This window comes from Triturus cristatus, chromosome 7, assembly GCF_964204655.1.
Source record: "Triturus cristatus chromosome 7, aTriCri1.1, whole genome shotgun sequence".
In the NCBI taxonomy this organism is placed as follows: domain Eukaryota; kingdom Metazoa; phylum Chordata; class Amphibia; order Caudata; family Salamandridae; genus Triturus; species Triturus cristatus.
In genome coordinates, this window is record NC_140590.1 from 1,266,947,574 (window position 1) to 1,266,967,255 (window position 19,682).

Here is a 19,682-nt window from a genome sequence, read left to right on the forward strand (position 1 = left end):
GATTATATTACAAGAAGATTTTGGATGGGGGGGACAAATCGCTAACTCCATATTAAAATTTTCCCAAACTACTGGGGGAATCTCCAAACTTTTTAGAGGTTCGGTATCCAAGCCAGTAGCACCAGCAATAGAAATTTTCAGATCCCAAGTAAGAGCAGCCTCCACTTATGGAGCAGAACTGTGGGGTCATTCCAGAATCCACAGCCTGATTGGGACTGAAAATTATTTTATGAGGAGCCTGCTGGGTTTGCCCCCTAGCTCTCCGTTGGTCCCTATTAGGTTGGATTTTGGGTTGATTCCCATGGAAGAGGTGGTGACGCTGCGTCCATTGATCTACTGGAAGAGACTCTGGTCCAATGCAGAGTTGGGCTCCTACCGAGACGAATTTAAGGGGGTTTGGCCCCTAATTAAAAACAAGAATATTTCCTGGTTGAGATTTGTTAGGGATACTTGTGCCAAGATTGGCCTTCCTGACTTATGGGCCTCTCCGGAGGCTTCATGTCTGGCCTTATCGAAGGCAAAACTGGCTGAACAGTTCAGAAACTTCCACCTCTCGCGCCTGCATGAGTGTTCTGGTACTGGCAGGTTGACCGCCCAATTTCTCCAAATTAAAGACAACTACAGGAGAGAGGCATTTTTAGATCTGATCTCCCCTCCGGCTGCTAGGAAGCTGTACTGCCTATTGAGAATGGGCAGTCTACCGCTCAGGTCTTTCACCTCCAGGTGGGATGCTAATAACATCACTGTCTGCCCGGCCTGTGGTTTTGGAATAGAGGACGAAAAACATGTTTTCTTTTTCTGTCCCATATACCATCAACTAAGAAAACGTTGGGTCAAGCCCATATGCAGTAACCTGGGATTTAGAGAGTGTGAAAAAGCTTTGAGAGTCTTGAAGTATGACACCCACCCTCCAATTGTTTTTGCAGTCTCCCGGTTTCTTAACGCTATGTGGATAAAACGTAGGAAATTCTGTAACTAATTTGTAAGTTTTAACACATTTCTTTTGTACCCCATGAATGTTTTTATTATAGTTCACAACTGTGATTTGATCTTGATATTTTAAATTGTGAATTGTAATACCTTATGTTGCTTTTATGGCCTCTGGGGCCGAAATAAAGTTTATGAATGGAATGGTATATTTCTTTCTGCCCATCATTCTTAAGTTGGCAGAAGAATTCACAGCCAAACAAATGGCGGTCCCATTGCCAAGAACTGTTGTTTACTTTACACAGTGTTAAAGTCTACAGAAAACAGTTTTCCAATATGCGTGGAGTATAATTATCAATAATCTCTTAATGCAATACTATTTTTAATTAACTACTGACCTTTCACATGTGCGAAATATTTCATTTAGCAGATTTTTGAAGATTCTCAAAAGCAGAGCATAGTAGAACCTTTTATAACACATTTTAAAGCAGAAATGTAATTAATACCTACTAACATAATTCCCTAATAAAATCTTCATAACCTGGAAAAAATGTGAGTTTTACGATTCTGTCTTCAACTGCAGAGCATTTGTGTCCTCAAGCATACTAATGAAGAGGAACTAAAGGGTTATTTTGGGGGCAAACCAATTCCTTTTAAGTGACTGTGGGTTTCAAGGCATTGCAATTGTTCAATTGAAAGACCATTACCGATAGAAGTGCAGTTGTCTTTCCTAAGCCCTTGACACTGTTTTGCACCGCCATCAGCATTTTCTTACAAATATTCTTAGGACTGTACTTTTGCAGGATGTGAGGGAACCATCAATATTAAGTTATTCCTTTAATACAGTTCAGAGTCACAGCTGCTTATCACACAAACCAACATAGCACTGGATTTAAGGCCTATAAAACCACAGACATGATGCTATTTTTTGGGTGAACACTCCTTGTAATATCAACCAATGAAAGCACAGGTGACATTACCCAGCCATCATCATGGTTTGGACGGATCATAGAGCCATTATGTTTAAATTAATCAGTCCACCTCTGAAATCTGTTCTCTCAAAGTTACAGCAGCACTTCTGGAGAAAATTTATTACGCTAAATTTAACAATCTGTTGCGTGAATCTGAACCTTCAATTAATGATGAGGTGGAGGTGATGAGGCAGACAAGAGGCTGTCATCTATGCCTGGGTTGGTGCAGCAGCCTCCCAATAAGAACCTTTAAAAGTAAGGCCAAACCATCAGTCTCACCCCTCAGCGCCATGGTATTCTCAAGAGCTCAGTAAATGTAAAAGGAAATGCAGGCACCATTTAAAATATAAAAATATGATAAAAGACTATAAAATACAGATAGAGCCAACTAAAACTAAATTTGTTACCAATAAGATTAGAGCTACGGAGAACTCCACTAAAGAGCTATCTTAGACAGTTAAAAAGGTAAATACAATATTCCTGGATTTTAAGACATTACCCAATAATACGATTTCTCTCGTAAGGACAGTTACAGTAGAGGGACACACAACTGATTTACTATCTGATTTCCCCAAAGTACTGAGCACATTTACTCCACTCATTGAAGAGAAGGTAGCTACTCTCATGAAAACTACTAAATTGTGAGCTCATATGGACCCTTGCCCAGCCCAAGTATTGCATCAGGTTTCAGAAATCATCTCTGTCCCTTTCACCTTGTTGTTAAACAAGATTCTTGAGTCTGGCTGTTTCCCTGAGGCCTGGAAGAAGGTATCCATACTGCCACTTGTAAAGAACCACCCCACCTTGACCCCTTAGAGGTAAAGAATTATAGGCCAATATCGTGCCTTCCTCTTCCTGCTAAACTCTTAGAAAAGGCCATAAATCAGGCCATAACTACCTTCTTTGAGACCCCCAATTGTCTTGACCCTGCACAGCATCGGTTTAGACCTAAACATTGTACTGAATTTACCATATTGGCGACCACCGAAGAGATCAGAGCCATTATCGATAGAAGTGAAAATACGGCCCTGATCCTGCTGGATCTGTCAGCTGCATCTGACATAGTTCTTGGACATCTGTCTTGAAAGGATAGTTATTAAAGGCACAGCTCTCAAACTGATTAGGTTGTTCTTGTCTAGCAGAGAGCAAGTAGCAGCATTGGAAAAATATATCTCTGCCCCCCCCCTTTATGCATCCCTTCAATGTCCCGTAGGGAACTTCATTAAGTACAACATTGTTTAATGCCTACATTACCCCACTTGTGGATTCTCGGTATTCTCGTATGCTGACGATACCCAACTAGGGGTATCTGTCTCATCGGAAAAAGTGGCCCCACATTTCAAAACTTGTTTGGGCAGCATAGCTAACTGGGTACAGAGGACAGCTTAAAGCTGAATTCGAAAAAAAACGAGGTAGCACTATTTGGTAATGATACCTCCTTTTGGAACAGCTCCTGGTGGCCTACCAATCTTGGGCCCCTTCCACTCCCAGTATAGAAGGTAAAAAACTTTGGGGTCATCTTTGATACCAAATTAACTTTCATAGAGCACTCAAAGCAGGTAACATCCTCCTGCTTTCTGATGTTTAAAATTGTAAACAATATATTCTTCCCTTCATCCCTACTAGAGTTAGGAAAAAAAGTAATTCTGGCATTGATTATCTCTAAAATAGACTACTGCAATGCATGACATGTAGGCTCTTAAATTCGTCTTCTTAAAAAATTGCAGATACTTCAAAATGCAGAAGGTAGACTATTGTTGAAGAAAACGTGCCTGTTCTCAAAATGTATCTAGTCCAAAGCATTCAAGTAACAAGTGCGAGCAGTTACCTGTTGCTGGGAGTACTTCCGACAAGGAATGCTTTGGACCGGATACATTTTGAGTACTGGAACTGGCACATTTCTTACTATTATATCACTTAAGAGCTGATGTTTCCACTGATGAAGGTTGCAGGATAAGACTGATGACTAAAATTGCGATTGTCATACTGGCCTCTCTTGAACTTACTCCACGCAGTACAAATTTGCAGCCCTGAGGAAGACCCCCTTCGCTGTGGTCTCATGTGATTCACTCTTGTATGGTTGAATCAGACACTAATCACGCAGCCGAGACCCTTTCTTTCTTAATGTTCTATATTTCTACAATCTTTTTGGTCTTGTGTGATTTCCTCATTTATACCTTGAAGAATTCTTAATCTGTCCTTTCTGGCATGATTATTCTATATAGCTGCTCTCTCATTGTTCGAGCATGGAAATGTAGAACATTGTTTATTAACATTATTTCGGGACCACTTCATGGATTTTGAACCTTGCATTGTTTTTACCCTATAGATATCACATGCTCACAATTCTGTCCTGATGAAGATCTCAAATTGTTGAGATCAAAACGCCGTCGTCCTGTCTACAACTAAACTCCTTAATTTCTTGACTTAATTTTGTAAGGAGTTTTAGCTCTTATTGACAATGCAATGTATGCTTTTAAATTGTCTTCTCTCACCACATCACATTCCTTTTCACTAAATTGTGAGCACTGGATCTATAATCCGCTTGTAATGATATAGTAAATTTTGTTAAATAAACAAACTTCCTTACAATGTTCACATGTGCCCCTTCCTATACATTTTTTCAAAAAAGTGCCTTATGCCATAGGATAACTAATTGATTCACCTCTCTGTAAATATCTATCACTACCAGGACCGAGTGGCCTTATATAAACCATTGCCTTTTACGAAACGGAGGATGTCGACGGCATTTACACCATATGACGAAACACACGTTGGCTATTCTGTTCTTGACTGCATTTTTCTTGTATCTACGTCTGATGAACCACGGGATGAAAATAGAATGAAGAAAACTCGAATTTCTCATACTTCAGAAATGCGATGACTGATTTTTAGTGCTCAGGACTCTTCTTTCATTTATGATTACATTTACCCCAGTGTAGGGTTATGTTTTGAGGTTACATGGTAGCCAACCTTTGTTCTAGAGCCCCACAATAATATATTAGTAGCCTATTACCTGTCCCCGACAATCGGTGAGTGCCCCTCATTGCCTGGCTACCTGCTTTTATTTGTTTTTGAGACTATTGTTGTATCTTTCAAAATTTAGCCCAGATGCTCAAGCCATCAGAGATCTTGATTGGCTTCCCATCAGGGCACAAATAAAGTTTTAGGCCTTGAGTAGGGTCCATAAGGCCCTGCAACAAAATGGCCCTTGTTTCCTTCAAAATATCTTTAAATGGAACTCTCCATCCAGCAAAGCAAGGAAAGTCCTTTTTCTCAGAATGAAAAAAGTTCATTGGGGTGGAAGACGTTTTTCCTACTTTGCCTCCAAATGGTAGAATTCTTTGCCCAACCACCTAAGAACTCAGCGTAATCTCTTGAAGTTCAGGAAGGAACTGAAGACCTCGCTCTTTAGCTCACCGACCTAAAAATCTTCCTAATTTATTCAAACATTTCTCAGCCTCTGATTGATTGTATATCCTTGCTTTCGCAGTATACTCTACAATGGTTCACTGACACTAGTGCCAAGATTTACAAAATGTCCCTCATCAGACAGATCAGAATTGCTTACGAGCATAGACAGAGTACTGTTGTTATTAGAACAAATTATTCGGGTTTATAAAAAAAACACTGTTCATATCAAAAGCACTTTTAGAAAAGCTCTATGAGAGACAAAAATATTAACCATTATCATTTATTTCCATTCATAAAATAACAGATAGACAGATACCTATGACTCCCAATATTGGGTTACAATCTATAATCCTTATAAAATGAATTGATACAATACATTTAAAACACAAAACTTAAAAGTCGACGCAGCGTTTCGGTGTTGTGTGCAATATTTCACCTTCTTCAGGACTAAAAAACTGTTTATTTCATCTAAAACAAAAGAAAAAATTATCCATTTTAAACATTTTTATGTAAAAAAGTGCAGATTAACAGAGTAAAATGACAGTGTTCCCCTATATCTTAACAACATCCTCTGTATTTTTTCAAGAGCCACCCCACGGTCATATAGGGTTGTGTTTTGTGTATCTTCTGGTATTTACACAGAGTATTTTATCTCACATGCCTTTTGTAAATTTCAATATAATAAAAACCGCATACCTCATCTTTTTTTTAATTTGAGAGTGTATTAGGAAGTGGAGGATGACCTTCCAATTTCGAATTCCTGCCAGGTTAATTTATTTTGCCTATATTGTAAACAGAAATCACTTTTAGGTAGAGCTATACATGGTAGAGCTATACATAACCATTTCAGTTGTTCTATTTATTTATTATACACAAGGACTGGCATACCTTAATCGTGTTTCAAAAATTTTCACTTGTACCACGAGAAGCCACCAAAATTGTGTCTTTTTTTCGGAGACCAAAACTACTTAAAATAATTTGTATTTGTAGTCTCTGCTGAGAGGCAAATAAAGAAGAACCTTGTTAGCTCAAACACCCCCTAGAAACATATTTGTGTATCTAGAATAATGCTAAAACCTCTCACCTCAGTATCGAAATAGATCAAGCTTTTTTGTCCTTGTCATAAATTCTTAGGACGATATCATTGCATCAGGTTGAAGATATTTCAATTTTCTTCAGTTTCATAAATGCCTAAATATATAAGAGGCGTATCATAAAATTGCCCACATGACATATATTCACCATTATGTAGTCGTTTAGAACAAACACTCAATGTTTTTATCTAGATTATCACCCCTAAACTCATAAAGTTGCAATTATACAGATTTGTTAGCTATTTAACTATCTGAAGAATATATACTAATGACATTTTTTGCAGGATGTTGTCTTATATTTATGTTCGTGTTTTATGCAAATAAAAATAAAAATTACGGGTTATTATTGATTGCCAAAACCCTTAGTTCTATTAATATGCATCTTACAGATCTACGTCCTCATGTGTCCTTGTCATGTCTTAAAATACATTGCATATTGATTAAGTTTTATATAGTTGCTCTCAAAAGCCCGTATTGTTTATAGATAGAATATAGGGGCTTGTATGGCAGATAAAGTCAACTAGTTAAGAACAGATACTGGCTAATACCAAAACATAGAGCAGGGACGATTGAAAACGCCTCACGCAAACTCAATGCGTTAATCTAACTGCAGCCGTGTGGAAACTGATGCCGCTTACCTCGTCAAGTTAATTCGGCCTCCCAGCTCTCGTGGTACATCCAAATCGGGTTATCGAAAGGATTGCAATATCCATTTGTTTTAAACCCGTGTTAACCGGATGTGTTATTGACGTCATATCCTGAAAAAACGGCTAATTGCACTGTGTCTGTGTAACCGTCTTGGTTCTTAGTGGCAGTGGCGGCCATTTTGTAAAGAACGAAGACTAATGCAGGGGATAGTGTAAATCAATGGAGACTAAACATTAAACGCATTTTTAGAAATTTATAATGTTGCGTATTATTATATTGTTATTCTATTCATCCTATCATTGTTTAGTTATACATATGGAGGTATATTTATAATAACGATATATATTGTTCTTCTATAACAATAATTCTCTTTACCACATGGGTACTAGAGCCTCGGTGTGATCTAGAATTAATAATTGATTAATCATGAGCAATACATTTTATTTATTTATACATAGATGGATACATAGTATCCGTTGCTCGAAAGTAAAGAAGGCCTCCAGGTGATCAGAGCGGCCATCTTGAAATACCTAAACTGAAGATTACATGATAATTTATCTAAGGATAAAGGAGATCGTATCCTCTTCTATATTAAACCGACTGCTATATGGCCCTGAAATTCTGGCTTATAGCGGCCCCAATTGTAATGTAGGGCATTGCAAAAGGGTTGATTACGATTACCTCCCATTCATTCATTGCTTGGCTCAAGATGGAGAAAACGAACTAGGAACTTAAGGGTGAAGCTTATTCTAAAGAAATCACAGTAATCTCTCCCAGTCCTCCCTGTTATTTAATCCATTTTTATAAGTATCAAAGCGTGACATAAAATATTGTTCACGTTTCTTTCTTTTTAAAGCTACATCGCCGCCGCGTGTGTCACAAAATACAGTTTCTATGCCACACCATTCCAGGTCTTCTATTGAATGGACGGCCTCTAACCAATGTTCCACAAGTGGAGCTGTCATTCTTTTGGTTCTAATTGCGGATTTGTGTTCAGTGATCCTTGTTCTAATTTCACGCGAAGTTTCTCCAATTTATGCTTTTTTGCATGGACAGACTATCATATAGATAATGTTACGAGTTCTGCAATTTATCAAGCTTCTTATGTGGTGCTTATAACCATTATGAGTTATACAGCTGCCGCTTTTAATGTTACCACAACTCTTGCACGAATTACAAGGAAAAGTACCAACAGGGAATAGCATATTATCAATGGTACTTTGTTTAGGTGTCCTATTTTCTCTATATGTATGTACTAATTTATTCCGAATAGTACAGTTTCTTCTGAAGGAAAACATTGGTCTTGTTGAATTAGTATCATTTCTATCTCTAAGTAACGGCCAATTCCTGTTGATAATGTTTTTAACCTTGTTGCTAATGCTACTAAAGTTTGTTACAAAAATTAATGGTAAATTTTGTGATTCCATGTTTTTATTCTCCTTTTCTCTGAATAACGAGTCTCGATTAAAATACTTCGCTCTTTTATAGGCCTTACGTATAAGATTTTTAGGGTATCCTCTGTCTCTAAGTTTTTGTGATAGAGCATCCGACTGTCTGTTAAAATCATTAATGTCAGTGCAGTTCCGGCGTATTCTTAAAAATTGTCCAAACGGGATATTGTCCCTCTGGCACATGGGATGGTTACTTTGGTAGTGTAACATGGTGTTACGGTCTGTTGGTTTAGTAAACAGCTCTACTTTGAGTTTACCATCCAAATGTTTTATTGTGATGTCTAAGAAGTCGCACTGTATCCTATCCATAGTGGATGTGAATTTAAGATTGACATCTCCTAAGTTTAACCAGGTGATGAATTCGTTAAGTGATTCGATGGTACCGCTCCAGATGAAGAAAACATCGTCGATATAACGTGACCAATATGAGATGTTTTCATAAAACGGTGCCGCCGAATTGAAGATATGTTTCTCTTCAAAATTGGCTACATATAAACAGGCCAGACTAGGAGCACAGGTGGCCCCCATGCTGGTCCCTTTGATTTGTTTGTATAATTCTGTACCAAATAGGAAAATATTGTTTTTCAAGATGACTTCCACACATTCAATGATAAACGATGAAAGGGTTGATAAATCACCGTTTTCGTCTTCTAACAGACCCTCAAGCATTTGCACTGTGTCATTTTGAGGTATATTTGTATAGAGGGCTTCTATATCAAGCGTCACAAGCCATTGATTGACTGGATGGTATGCAATACCTTCAACTTTGTTAATGATGGAAGTTGTATCCTTGATATAGGCCCTCTGCTTCACTACCAATGGCTGTAGAAATTTGTCCACGTATTTGCTAAGAGGTTCCGTTAAGGAATCAATACTGGTAAGAAGTTGTTTAAGCTCATGACTTCAATGAGTAAATGCCAACATCAACAATGTTCATTTAGTTGTTTATTTCATTAACATTTGTATACAATTGTTGGTTCAGTGGATTACACGCAGAAGCATACAATTTAAGCAGTGCAATCAGTATACAGATGCATAGCATCTGCTTTTTTCATGTAAAGGTTGCATGTAGCCTTGTAGTTTGGTCCTTTTCTGATGGTTCCCTTTCCATTTGTAACTGCACAATTTGTCTTCAAAATGTTCACCTTTTTTTATTGCTTCGAGTTGCACTTTTTCCATTACATTCATCACCATCTAATAAATGTCTACTTTTGATAGTTGAAAAAAAAATTTAAAAAAAAAAAAAAAAAAAAAAGGAATCAATACTGGATACTATTGGTCTCATGTTTTTTTTTTTTTGATCTCTATGCACTTTGGGCAAACCATATAATGCCGGAATTTTAGGGTTAGAATTTCTGAGGAAATTATATTCCTCTGAGCAAATGATCTCATCTTCTTTCGCGAAATCTAAAAGTCTGCCTACTTTTTCCATTAGTGCCTTCCATTCTAATTTATTAGATTTCTCATAATGTAGGGGATTATTCAACATACTAAGCATCTTATTGTTATAGTCTGTGGTGTCCATCACTACAATACTCCCTCCTTTATCGCCAGGTTTAATAGTTAAATCCTGGCGACGTTCCACATTAGTTAAGGCTGTACGTTCACTTTTATTTAGATTGTTTTGCCACCGTACATTTTTTGTGAGCAAATCATCAATATTACTCTCTATGACTTTCTCAAAGAGGTCAACTCTTTTATTCACTTGACTTAGAGACAGGGTCCAATGAGACTTAGGTTTAAGACCAGATTTGTTATCTACAACAGTTCGACTATCCTCTTTATTTTTTAAAAATTCATTTAATCTAATCTTTCTAAAAAGGTTTTGTAGGTCATTGATTTACACTATCCCCTGCATTAGTCTTCGTTCTTTACAAAATGGCCGCCACTGCCACTTAGAACCAAGACGGTTACACAGACACAGTGCAATTAGCCGTTTTTTCAGGATATGACGTCAATAACACATCCGGTTAACACGGGTTTAAAACAAATGGATATTGCAATCCTTTCGATAACCCGATTTGGATGTACCACGAGAGCAGGGAGGCCGAATTAACTTGACGAGGTAAGCGGCATCAGTTTCCACACGGCTGCAGTTAGATTAACGCATTGAGTTTGCGTGAGGCGTTTTCAATCGCCCCTGCTCTATGTTTTGGTATTAGCCAGTATCTGTTCTTAACTAGTTGACTTTATCTGCCATACAAGCCCCTATATTCTATCTATAAACAATACGGGCTTTTGAGAGCAACTATATAAGATAACTTAATCAATATGCAATGTATTTTAAGACATGACAAGGACACATGAGGACGTAGATCTGTAAGATGCATATTAATAGAACTAAGGGTTTTGGCAATCAATAATAACCCGTAATTTTTATTTTTCTTTGCATAAAACACGATCATAAATATAAGACAACATCCTGCAAAAAATGTCATTATTATATATTCTTCAGATAGTTAAATAGCTAACAAATCTGTATAATTGCAACTTTATGAGTTTAGGGGTGATAATCTAGATAAAAACATTGAGTGTTTGTTCTAAACGACTACATAATGGTGAATATATGTCATGTGGGCAATTTTATGATACGCCTCTTATATATTTAGGCATTTATGAAACTGAAGAAAATTGAAATATCTTCAACCTGATGCAATGATATCGTCCTAAGAATTTATGACAAGGACAAAAAAGCTTGATCTATTTCGATACTGAGGTGAGAGGTGTTAGCATTATTCTAGATACACAAATATGTTTCTAGGGGGTGTTTGAGCTAACAAGGTTCTTCTTTATTTGCCTCTCAACAGAGACTACAAATACAAATTATTTTAAGTAGTTTTGGTCTCCGAAAAAAAGACACCATTTTGGTGGCTGCTCGTGGTACAAGTGAAAAAATTTTAAACACGCTTAAGGTATGCCAGTCCTTGTGTATAATAAATAAATAGAACAACTGAAATGGTTATGTATAGCTCTACCTAAAAGAGATTTCTGTTTACAATATAGGCAAAATAAATTAACCTGGCAGGAATTCGAAATTGGAAGGTCATCCTCCACTTCCTAATACACTCTCAAATAAAAAAAAAGATGAGGTATGCGGTTTTTTATTATATTGAAATTTACAAAACGCATGTGAGATAGAATACTCTGTGTAAATACCAGAAGATACACAAAACGCAATCCTATATGACCGTGGGGTGGCTCTTGAAAAAATACAGAGGATGTTGTTAAGATATAGGGGAACACTGTCATTTTACTTTGTTAATCTGCACTTTTTTACATAAAAATGTTTAAAATGGATAATTTTTTCTTTTGTTTTAGATGAAATAAACAGTTTTTTAGTCCTGAAGAAGGTGAAATATTGCACACAACACCGAAACGCTGCGTCGACTTTTAATTATTGTTTTAAATGTATTGTATCAATTCATTTTACAAGGATTATAGATTGTAACCCAATATTGGGAGTCATAGGTATCTGTCTATCTGTTATTTTATGAATGGAAATAAATGATAATTTTTAATATTTTTGTCTCTCATAGAGCTTTTTTAAAAGTGCTTTTGATATGAACAGTGTTTTTTTTATAAACCCGAATAATTTGTTCTAATAACAACAGTACTCTGTCTATGCTCATAAGCAATTCTGATCTGTCTGTTGAGGGACATTTTGTAAATTTTCCACCACTTATCCCCCGTCCCGTTGTGTGTTGCACATTGGGGTACCTCCCCTCTACTTTTTTGATACTAGTGCCAAGATGCCTTTCGGTACCAGGGTGCTCTAAATATCACTAGCATTAACCTAACCCTGAGCAGGACCAAGCAAACACCCCATGTGTATTCATCTCTCTTGTGTGAGAACAATTTCCAAATGTGACACTTTCCTTCCCTTTCCACAAAGATGCACTTCATGTTATTGTATCTGCAAATGAATATTAAGCCAAATTCCCAATTTTGCGGTTTCCACTAATCAACATATATATCCTATCACCAGTCTGTGATTATGCATTGCACAGGCTTCAGACACTATCAGAAGGCCTGATGTCCAATGTGATCAAACCTAAAGGCCACAGACAATGACAACGGATCAGGATGATTCTTTCATTACAGTCAAGGGTCCAGGTACTGGCAGCAGGTCATAATCACCTAGTCATTGAAACTGAGGGACTAGGCACTGACAGCAGGACCGATCACACTTTGATTAAAACTGAGAGCCAAGATGCTGGCAGAAGGCCCAACCACACTGCCATCGAAATTAAGGGACCAGACATTTGTAACCATCCAGAACACCACCAGATCCTGTGCTAAGACATTTTTGGTGCATGCTAAACTAGAAAAAGTCAACCTAACAGCTTCAATCTCTGCCGCGTTAAACCCCATCTGCACCCATGTTAACAAAGGCTTTGAGATCCCCTGTAATTCACATTGATGGCACCAGACCTTGGCATTAGGCAAGTCCCAAATTGTCACTGACATTGTGGACCCCTTCTCATTAAAATATTGGGCTCTGCAGGAGAGAACCACTCCCTCCCTGTGAAACCAAATATTATTTGTCAAGGTGGTTGCAGGCTAACAGCTAGACTGTATCTTAAATTACCATATCCTGCAGGACACCCCATCATTTACCATGATGCCACTACTTGGAGCAGCACACGTTTGTATTATGGAGTAGGTGCCTGTAAGTTGCTGGACCATGCTGTTTGGCTTTGGCTGTCAGTCAACACTAACTGTAGCCTAAACTAGAGCAGTTTAATGTAGGGTCTGGCTGCAGAAGTGTTTATATCCTAAGATCATGCTCACAAATTGGGAGCTACAAAGCCATTTTGAGGGAGGCACCAGATGTTTTGCATGGGCTCAGTAAAGAAGTATACATTTCTCTGTAAGATGCCTCAAGAGCAAAGACACTTTTCACCTGGAAACTCTAAACTACAAAATGTGTCTTCTGTAATCTGTCACAGGTGCTGCTATCAACATTTGGAAATCCCTGCTACCCTTAGAAAGACCCCAACCAAACCTCTTTGTCCTTTGTGAAAATGAGAAAAATGCATCTCTTAGGTCTCCATCTGAGGTTGGGCGGCTAGGTGGTAAAAACACCAATCTTCCCACCCAGGAAGGCTGGAAGCCCACCAGACTACCAGGGTAAAAATGATAAAAGGAATGGGGTAAATTGCTGGATCAAATAAGCATCAGTCCCCATGCTCTGGAACCAGACAATGTCCCTTCATCTGAGGGGAGACAGAATGGGTGCATATCCACTATTTCTGCTTCTTAGGGGGTCACAGATGGGGAGCTTTCCCTTCTTTGACATCCCATAGGTCATAACTATGTCCAAGGAAATCTCAATTTCCTCTTACTTGTCCTTGTGAATGACTGCATTATTCAGGTGCTTGGTCAGCTGGCAACCCTACCACCCGTGGGCATTTCTGAAATCTAGAGACCCAAAAGAATCCAGGGTAATGTGCCTTGTTTGGATCCTAGCTTGTTTCTTTACACAAAATGCCTTGCAAAGACCAACGTATGGGAAAACGTGAAGCTATTTTTCTCATATTTAAGTGACCGAAAACTCTAGCACTTCCAGCTAATGGCCAAAGTCTTACCACTCTCTCTCCCACTTTTTCCCCAGCTGAAACACTTACTTCCATGTGTAGATGGTCTTTGCATATGTTATTGGAATGGAGCAAAATTATAACAATGTGAAGGCCTCATTGACACCACATTGACTTCAAACTGTACACATTTTTACTGGTTCCAATTGCAGGTGATAGGCCCCAACACACGAGTGCAGACTCTGGAACTTTCCCTTACCGAATAGCGAGGAAAATGAACGATTTTTGACACACTCTGACAATGGAAGAGCATTTTGAGTCAGAAAACATAGGGGGATCCGTGCAAGTCACCCCCGGACTCCCCAGTGTGTCTAGTTTTCAGACCAATCTGGATTTGGCAGGTTTCCATGGGAAGCGGCCCAGCCCAAGACAAAATATTGCATCTCCCCACATCGGCAGAATGGGTCAAATTACTAACAAAAAGTTGATGTCTTCACATTAGGCTTTAGTGCATTTCCTGCTGCAAGCGATAGGCCCAGCCTCACAAGTAGGGTATAATTTTATCAGGAGCTATCTAGGAATACACAATATTAGAATATTTGTTATTAGCCATTTAATTTCTCTACACTTTTGACTCCTAAATGTACACTAGTGTAGAGTCAATTTGCAAACTGCTCTGAATGGGTCCCCCACAGCTCCAGGCTCAAATTAATTACATATGTTTTTAAAAACACAATGTAAACATTGCATATATAGAGAGGCCGACAAATTCCTATCAGTTGTTGCAGTGGTACTAAACAACAGATCAGTGCCTGTCAATTGAAGGCGGGGGCTATCTGAGGTAGGGTGGGATGAACCCAGCTGCACAGCAGATGTGCTGTGCTGTGCTTAGCAAAGGTTAGTTTCACTTTATGCCTAATGTTTCTGAAATGCGCACATTCAGGGCCTCAGACCCAAACACTGCAGAGGAAATGGAACCTGAGACCAACAGAAGGGGGTTGTGTGGCCTGCTCTGGGTTCACAAGTAGGAGACAGTGCCAGCAACCCCATCTATAACTCCTTTTGCATGGTGCAATGGCCCCAGGCTGACCTCTTTACCCATAAGACGCTGAGGGGCATTTTTACCATCCCCTATCGCCACCACAACATCACTTTTTTTGACGTTGTGGTGGCGATATGGGTTTCACCTTATTTACAAGGCAGTCTTAAGCCACTTAATGTGCCTTAAGGCTGCCTTATTTACAAGGCACCCTTTCACGCTATACTTAGCGTGAAAGGGCCGGGCAATGGGTGTTGCGGTGGGCATTTCACCACAACACCCATTGATTTTGACACTGCCCCACATTTACAAGGGTGGCATAAATATGGGGCAGTGCCAAAAGTAAGACCAGGGAAAACCTGGTCTTACCCTGGTGCAACGAGGAGAAATGTTTGATTTCTCCTCGTTTTTGCTTTCTCCATGTGTGCCGTGTTGTGCTGAACAATGCAGCACACATAGAAAGAGCAAAATGTCATTGATTGTTTATGTGCAGGAAGTTGTCCCTTTAAGCAGCACACATAGAAGTTACAAAACGCCATTTCAGATTGTTTATGTGCAGGAAGGGACACCTTCCTGCACATAAACAATCTTCCCCTGCAACACACGTGTCTGTGTTGGCGCTAGGTGACTAAATTAGTGCCAGTGGAGGGGGTAACGCAGGGCTGCACCGTATCCTTGTAAATACGGTGCAGTCCTGTGTTTCAGAAGTGGGGGAGCGTGGCGTTAAGCCAAGGAGGTTAACGCAGTGCTCCGTCACTTCTTTTGTAAATATGCCCCTTAGTGTCTAGGCACTATATTACTGTTTGTGGCCAGAACTCTGGTCCAGAGGGTGGTAGAGACTTCTGATTTTCACTGTTTATCTTATCTTTATGCGTGGTATATTTTTATCGTGTGTGTACTAAAGTACTTTTCTTTTATGAAGTAAAGCACTGACTGTACATTGACATACTAGCTGGTATTATGGTGCAAACTGTAGTCTGAATGTCTAACCCACCTCACCTCTTCAAGTAAGGCAATGACTGCTCTGTCTCGCTGCCCTGAGAGATTAAAGTGCTGTTGAGAAGTACTTGGTTATCCAGTTTGCGTTCCAGTAGTACTGTCACCCAGAACAACAGTGGCGAACAGCTCCAATTGATGCAACTGAAGCCTATTAACCCCTGACTGCCTTAGTGCCATAAGAACCCAGTCGTCACGCACCTTTATTGCTCATTCACCTTCTGAACTCCAGCATGGTTATTGTGGGGGTGTTGCAGCACCTCCCGAACCCCTACCTCCAGCACCTTTTATTAAAGGCTGAATAAGGGAAGAAGCAGGAAGTTGTGGGAGCTGAACGGAAATTGTAAATGATAAAAGTAGGTGGGGGTGGGAAATGAGACGTTAGAAGATGCTTGGGAATGAGATAGGTAGAATTGAATAAATCAAGTGTGATGAGAGTTTGAAAATAAGAAAGAGGAGTAAAGGTGGAGGTAGATGGGAAACTAGGGGATGTAGAAGCAAGACAATTGCAGGGGCAGAGATGGTGGTTAAAGTGGTGAGAGAATTAGAGGAGTAAAGCTGGAAGTAAGAAATGAATTGAAGAGAGATGTATTTAGTGGTCAAAGGTAGGATTTAATGTGAAAGAGAGTGTGGATGGTTTAGAAATTAGAGAACATGAGGTTTGCTGGCAGAATACAAATATGATTGGCGAAGAATAACCGGTAGAGTGGGAGTGAAACTGGGAAAGATAGTGGTGAGCGAATAAGAATTTGAGAGTTGGAGGTAAGCAGCAAATTAGAATAGATAGAGTGAAGTAATGAGAGACTAAGGTGCAAAGACCCCCAGGAGAAATAGAGTAGAGGGCAAAATTCTCAGAACAAGAAGGGGCGATGTGAAGGAACATGGCAGGGGTTGAGAATGAGAGATAAAAATGTGAGGGTGAAGAGGAAACTCAAGGGAAAGGATGTAACCGGAGGACAGAAGTGAAGTTAAGAGACAAAATGAAGAAAACTGAGAAAGATAGAAATAAGATTGACAGAGGTAGAAGACAGTAATGCAAGCGAGAGGAGGTTTAAATATGTTGATGAGTGGCGTAGAATGAGAGATTTGGTCATGTGTTTGAAGCAAAAAATGTGATGAAAGAATGAGAGCTAAATATGAGAGCAGACTCAGTAAGTTGGGATCAAGAAATATAAAAGAAATACATGACCAGCAACAAGGTCTATTGGCACTTTGCAAATTGAATTTTCACTAGCACAAAGGCACCACTTTTGTGCTCTGTCATCTTTAATATGTTTGTAGCCCTTTGAATGGCCTCTGGTATCCATCCATATCACCGACCATTTCTTCATTTGGTGCTCCTTTAAATCCATTTTGTAAATCATTGACACCAATTTTTTCAACTTATTTTTATTGAACCACTGCACAGTTCTCACAGGACATATTAACTGTATTTGGTGTACAGTATGCCACTAAGGGCTGATCATTATTGAACCACTGCACAGTTCTCACAGGACATATTAACTGTATTTGGTGTACAGTATGCCACTAAGGGCTGATCATTAAAGTTGCACCACAGCAGTCTATATGAGAGTCCGCCCTCTCATCTCCTTAGTTCACCGGTGGGTGCATATTAGCTATGTGGTACTTAAAGTCTTTCACGCCAAGGAGGGATACGTGCAGCAATATTTGTTTACAGTTAGAATGAGAAACTAATTAACAAAAAGAACAAACCCTTGGCAGCGACTAGCAACGGAACTCCATCCCATAGGCACTGTGTACATGTCTTCTAGAGCAGGCCATTGCTATTAATCCAGTGAAACAGAGGGGTGATCATTACTGCTCTCCAGTGAAGGTTATTTCTATACGTGGGGGGTGAATTGTTTTCAGTTGCTGTGTTTAGTGTGGGGGTGGTGGTGTGATGGCGGTGTTGCGCCCTCCTTCCTCTCAATTGGATCATCGGCCTACTGCAATCCCTCCAGCACGCGCCCCCAGTCTTCTAAATCACATTCTGCATTCTCGTCCACACGTACTTCTCGCAGGCGGCCCTTCCCAGCCATCCCCCAAGTCTTACATGTCTGCCCTCCATCTGTCTAATCTAGGGGGATAGTTTGGGCCCAATGTATTGCAATACCCCTTTTCGCCAGGACTAAGTCTACGCAAATTTGTGTCTTATGCAAGTTCCCTTTTTTGGTGTCGGGAGTACTCCTAGCAGGCAATGCTTAATTTACGCCACTATTCAAACCACTGTGGCTGTGCGTAGCACCTGGTTCTCTTGTTTCCAATGCGGTTGCAGACAGACGCAGGCCCGGGTCGTATGTATGAATGTTGTAGGATCTACACCGCATCAGGGGCATGCCGAGGGGTGCCCGGGTTGAAGCAGACCAGCCTCTGAGGTGTCAGGTAAGTGCGATTTAGGTAGTAGAACTGAGTGAGTTTGAACCTTGCATTATTGGCTACCTCTTGGACCTGCGTGGACACTCTTGTCCACTTGCCTTCGGTAAGCAGGACCGGTCTATCCGCTGTCCATCCATCCTTTGTCATGGAAATCTCAACTGTGCGGTCCTCCTTTAGAGCTTTATAGATGCGCGAAAATAGCCCTTTTGTAGACCCCAGGTCAAGAAATAAAGGTAACGTGTGTGACTCTACCAGCTTGTCTGGGAATGAGGTCCATATTTCGCGGACTGTGCGTGACATTTGTGCATATTGTAGGAAGTGGCCTTCCGGGACTTGGAATTACTCCTTCGCGTCATCAAAGGACAAGAAAGTCCTGTTCATGTACAGATCTCCAGCTGTCGCGCAGCCCCCATCATACCACTTTGTGATATCCATGACTGACTGGATTTGGTGAAAACCTATAGCCGTCGAACTGTGAGTGAATTCGCATATGGTGCCCTATGGATAACCCAGGTGATGGCTTGTTCCCAAGCCTCCGTTACTTGCCGGATTATGTATGGGCATTCCTTGGGGGCCTGTGTACCCATCATGAGATATCTTGGCAAGTATGTCCTGCTGCCCCAGTCTGCCAGTAGCACTTTTTGTGCCTCAGCGCACCACTGTGCAGCATATTGTAGCAACCCTGCAAAGTAGTAGAGTCTAAAGTCCGAGAGTCCCAGTCCCCCTGAGTCCAAGTCCAATTTAAGTATGTCTAACTTTACCCTACTGCGTCCTCCAGCCCACACTAACGAGACCAGTAAACTGTTCAAGATATCGAAAGTGGATTTTGGGATGATGCAAAAAGTATTATGATGTGCAGAAAGGCAACCGGGAAGCATGAACATCCTCGCCAGGTCCACCCGTCCAATAACCGAGAGGGGGAGTTGGTTCCAAAACCATATCGATTCTCACCAAAGATAATTTTTGATATGGCCTGATGTCTCCCTGACAACAGAACTTGTTGATCTCCTTGAAGCTAATTGTATCTCTGACAATTCTGCTAACAGCTTAGGGGTAGGTTGAAAGGGTGAGGTGCTTGACAACAGTATGTGTCAGAATGATTGTATATGCGGACTCTTCACGTTACATTCCCGGGAGGAGGGGCTAAGATTTCGGTATGCCACAGTGGGCAACGGCAAGTTAAGAGTTCGAGTTGCTCTTATCCTCCCTGACTGAGTGAAAATCACAAG